Source organism: Papilio machaon, chromosome W (genome assembly GCF_912999745.1).
Source record: "Papilio machaon chromosome W, ilPapMach1.1, whole genome shotgun sequence".
NCBI classification, from domain to species: domain Eukaryota; kingdom Metazoa; phylum Arthropoda; class Insecta; order Lepidoptera; family Papilionidae; genus Papilio; species Papilio machaon.
In genome coordinates, this window is record NC_060015.1 from 3,787,857 (window position 1) to 3,793,275 (window position 5,419).

Genomic DNA, 5,419 nt, shown 5'->3' on the forward strand with positions numbered 1-5,419 from the left:
TTAAATAATAATATAAACAAAAATTATAAAATGTAAGCCTAATTGCAAAAGTGCTTCGATGTGGTGCTGTTGCTACCCGCCAGCTTCTGTCAAGTTCGAACAATTTATAATAGAAAATTAAAAATAAAGATAATAATAAAAAGGAAACATTAATTAAGACATTATTATAACATAGCACAGGTGTCAACTGTTGAATCGTATTACAGTTACATAAGTAAACCACAGTACACAATTCTAAAATCCCTTATCCAAGTGTGTGGAAGACTAAACATTTAAGAAACTATGTACTAGAATACAGGAAATAAAATAGAAAGAGAAAAAAAAGGAATGCACTATTTTCTTGTGGTTCGCTTTGTGCGAACCTGATTTTTTTTTTTTTTTTTTTTTTTTTTTTTTTTTTTTTTTTTTTTTTTTTTTTTTTTTTTTTTTTTTGGGCGGCGCTATGCCGCCCTCTCCTTCTCCCCCTGGCGTGTTTTAAGCCAGAGACTTTTATGGTTCTTTTTATTATAATCATTAAACTTTTTACACTAGTTGCTTATATCTATAACATGTATTCTTAGTACTAATTTAAAAACTTAATTGCTATATAAAATAAAATAAATGAATTTGCTTTCTATTTACAGTTTAAAATTCTCTTAAATTTACTAACATATAATTTAAAATTTACTTAATAATGCTGTAACTTATGTCTGTATGTTAAAATGTAAAAATATCACAGAACAACAATTTTAACAACTAGCTTAATTTTATTTCTTTTTAAGGCCGACAGCATTCCTATTTTGTTTTATTTCTTTCTATTATCTTATTTGCTATTTCCTTGCAATATTCTATAAATTTTGTTCTACTCTCCTTGTTTCTTATTAAATTGTTTATGTTTTCTAATGATATTTTCTCTTTTGTTGCAGTTTCAAATTCTACTCTCTTCCTACCAAACACCGGACACTCTACTATGGCATGCAGCACGGATTCGCCCCGTGCCGGATCGCAGATGCACGAGGGGCTCGTCTTACACTTGAACCTGTGTAAGTATTCTGCGAACCCCCCGTGACCTGTTAAAACTTGTACCAGCACGGGGTCCAACTCTAACTTGCGGAGCACTGGGTAGGCGCTGATGGCGTCAGGGAAGAAGACTCTAGTTGTCGAGGCCGTGACTCCCTCTTTGTAGCGCCTGTTCCATTCGTCAAGCGAGTCCAATCGGAGTTGTCGCTTGACGAATGAAACAGGAACTTTGTCGTAATGAGGTTTGGTCTTTACTCCGACTGCCGCTTGTTTTGCGAGTTGGTCCGCCCTCTCGTTTCCCTCCACCCCCACGTGCGCTTTTATCCAATTCAACCTTACTTCCTTCCCCGCTTCCACACAACCTTTCACCATTCTCCTTATTTCCCCTACGAGGGGGTGGAGGGAGTCGATACTACGCAACGACTCTAGGGCGGACCTGGAGTCGGAGTAAATGCCAAACCTCCTTGAGGGGCTCCTAACAACAAATTTCACGGCCTCATATAGGGCATACAGTTCCGCCTGATATACGGTGCAGAAATTCCCCAGCTTTAATTTCCGGCAGGAGGTCTCCGCGGCGCCATCCCATATGGATAACGCCGCGCCGACTCTGCCGTCAATTTTGCTACCGTCGGTGTAAATTCTTACATCGACGGTAGCTCGCTGGGCAACTTCGTCACCGTCCGTCAGGCAGTCGAACTGCAGCCCTTCCAGGTGGGCGGGGTGCTCGGCCTCTTCGTACTTTGTCGGTCTCTCCAAATCTCGGTCCCGCAGCACTCGCTGGCTGTGGCCCTTCTTTACTTCGTAAAGAAGGGCCGCTTCTTGTACCCGTAGGTCCAGAGGAAGCAGGCCAGCGAGTGCTACGGCAGCGTTTAGAGAGACCGTCCTATAGGCCCTTACGATTTTTTGAGCGAACCCGCGCTGCACCCGGTCTAACAACTTTTGAGTAGTCTTCTTCCGTGCCGCCGGCGCCCACACACTGGCGGCGTAGAGGACGATGGGCTCCACTACCGCGACGTATATGGTTCTGATGATCTCGGGGTTCAGTCCCCACGATATCCTAGCGGCGGTTGACAGTTGACGATAGAGCTTTTGCACTTTTATTGCAACATTTTCAATGTGCTTGTTAAAAGTGAGCTTATCGTCAACTGTCAACCCCAAGATCTTCATGCTGGTGACCAGCTCAATGTGTCCCCCTCCCATGCTCAGACGTGGGGAGTCGTATTTACGCTTTCTGGTGAAAACCATGGCCCGGGTCTTATGGGCCGCAAACTTTAGCTTATTACGGACTCCCCACCCCTGAACGTGGTCGAGAGCCACATTGACGGCACCTTGTATGTCCGCGGTGCTGTTGCCCGAGAACATCAGAACCACATCGTCGGCAAACGCTTGGCAGCGGACGCCCATCTCCCTCAGTTCCACCAGGAGCGGATTCAGCAGTAGGTTCCAGAGCGTAGGACCCCCAATGGAGCCCTGCACGCACCCCTTGGTCGGCTTTCGGGTCCACTCGGACCCCGCATACCTGACGCGCACTATTCTGTCACTAAAGTAGTGGTCGAATAGGCGCCTCAGGTTTACGGGGCACCGAGTCTCGGCTAAGCTGCACCTCACAGCCGGCCACCAGGCGTTATCGAAGGCTCCCTCTATGTCTAATGATATCAGCACAACGAGCCTCCGTTTTTCAACTTCGGCTCGAATGTGCTGAATCATGTCATAGAGGGAGTCTTCGGTACCGCGTTGCGGCATAAAGCCGTACTGGTGGCGGCTGATCATTGGCGCAGTGTGCCAGCGGACCCGCCGTACCAGCATCTTCTCTAGGACCTTGCCCATAATGGGCAAGAGTCCTATAGGCCGGTACGATCTGGGGTGCGTGTAGTCCTCCTTATTGGGTTTCCTAAGCACTGCAACCACTGCCTCTTTCCATCTCCTGGGGAAACACGCCAGCGCCAGACAGCGATTTGCTATCGCCAGGAACAGCTCTGGATCCAGAGTGATGGCAGCCAGGCAGATGTCCGCCGTGAGGCCGTCAGGACCAGGGGCTTTTTTGGGGTTGAAACTGGACGCGGCCCACATGAGCTCATGCCTAGTGAAGGGAACCTGATTTAAATGCGAACCTGATTAGCAAACGATTTCACAGAGGGCTTGCCATCTGTGGCTGTTGACTGCGCAGATGAAGCAGGGCTGGCTTCAATCGGGACAGCATCAAGTTCTGCCAAGCTCTCAACTTGGTGGATTGAGCCATCCGATGCCAGCACATGAATTATGCCGTCTTTTGTCCAACAGTTCGTAATGCCATGTCGCTTCCGAGCCTCCAAGAATATATTGTGGCGATTTCTAGTCAGAAACTCTGATTGCGTTATACCTGAGCCCTTTAGTTTGGTTTTGGAAAACCAAGTTTTATCACGCATGGAGACCTCACGGAATTTTACTATGATTGGCCTTGGTTTTTTACCTGCAGTACGTCCTAGCCTATGACAACGACTGATGCAAGAAGTTGAGAAACCAGGAACTTTCAATTTGTTGGATATCAATTTTGACACAACTTCAGCAGTATCCTCCGCCTTGTCTTCAGAGATGCCATGAAGTAATATTATCTTACGCCTTCGCTGTAATTCCATTCGGTCAATGTCTCTGCTTAAAAATTCTATTTGTTTTTGCATTGTTTCCAGCACCGAAGCAATGAATTTCTTGAAAGAAGAAAATTCTTCAGCAAGTGATGAGGCTGTAACTGGGACAGGACTAGACTTCTGCAGTTCAAGTTGAAATTCTGACATTCGAGTGTTAAACATCTCAGAAAAAGTAGCAAAAGATTATTTCAGTGCTTCCATAACTGTGATTGGATAGTGTGACTTTTGTGGCAATGTTTGTGTAAAATTAGAAAGGAAATAGATAGCCAGTGGGTAACTAACTCTCACATGTAAGTACTGAACATAGACACTACTTAATTATATTTTTAAATTATATTTGTAATTGGGAGCTGATAAAAACTGTTTAACTTATTTCACACCTACCCTCAAACTGAGGGTAGGTGTGAAATATATTGTGATTTATAAACTCTGATATAAGTCATTTGTGTGTTATAGTCACGGGTTTCCACTACCGAAACACTTGTACAAAAACATACAGCTATCCCTCTTTTTTTATATCAAAAGGTGGCAAACGAGCAAACGGCCATTTGAATTCGCCGATAGCGAGACGACAGTTGCCTATAGACATTCGCAAATGCAGATGCGTTGCCTACCTTTAATCAACGGAGAAAGGAATGCACAGAAAGAGAATATTTCCCCTTCCTATGCATCCACTCTTCCGCCAAATCCACTTCCCCTTCCCATTCTATCCTAATATGAAAAGGGTGTGAAGGAAAAGAGGACTAAAATTAGCCTCCGGCACCACACTCATCAGACTGTACTTGGAATGACTTCCACTTACGTCTGTCTTCTGTGATGTCGTGGTATTTCACCGGGCGAGCTGAACAATTCGTGCAACTGATGTTTTTATTGCTGGCATTTACCACTTTTAAACCTCTTACTGTCTTTGAGATAATAGGGATAACTGTGTTTTTCTAAAACTGTTTCGACAGTGAAATCCTACGTTAATATGCACGTACATAGATAGTAAGAACATAAGTAACCGTGACCCATATACAAGTATATAATTATGTATATACCAAATGAACTAGTTATAATTTAAATGTAATAAATCTCATTCTAGTAATTTATGAAATTCATACAAAATTCTGGTAACAGTTACTCATAGTTAATGGTTATTTGCACTAGCGCTAACTGCACAAAATGACAACAACAAGCGCCTAGTGGCTAAGTTGAAATAGTCATTTATCTGTGACGAAGATTTTTATGTCACATTCATGTCATGTCAAATTTAACTTAATAATTTGATTTCACGAATTAATTGTGAGAAATTTTTTGTATTAAAAAATAATCAAAAATGATTATAGAAAACTGTATACAAGTTTTTTTTTTTTATAATAATCTATTTAGTGATTTTATTTCATAATTTAAAAAAAAGTGGAGATAAAATTCCACCCTAATATTAGTGGATTGAAGTATGGAGTTTATCTGTATTTTTTGATATGTCAACATTGGTATGAACTGTCACTCCCATTATTGTAACTTCATTGATTGTGATTGCATCGTGCAAATTATTAAACTAATATGAAACCTATAAAGTGAATTTATTTCATATTTCATGGCGACCCTGCCAGGATAATAACAGGATGGTACTTGCCAGGATGTTGGCGATTCTTAGTTTGATCATTAACATTAACAAAGTTGTTAAAAAGATTTTGCGTCGGTGCATTGGTTTCAATGGTGGACAAATTCATATTCGATCAGATCAGGAGGATCAGAAGTTTCCCGGATCCAAGAAGATATACGATACGATAGAGGATACGAGGATATAAATT

The 5,419-nt window shown here is 42.4% G+C and overlaps 1 pseudogene; it reads right to left on the minus strand.

Moving 5' to 3' along the window:
• Nucleotides 1-211: 211 nt before the first annotated feature.
• On the minus strand, nt 212-3,824 carry LOC123723258 (annotated as a pseudogene).
• Between the last annotated feature and the right edge of the window lie 1,595 nt (nt 3,825-5,419).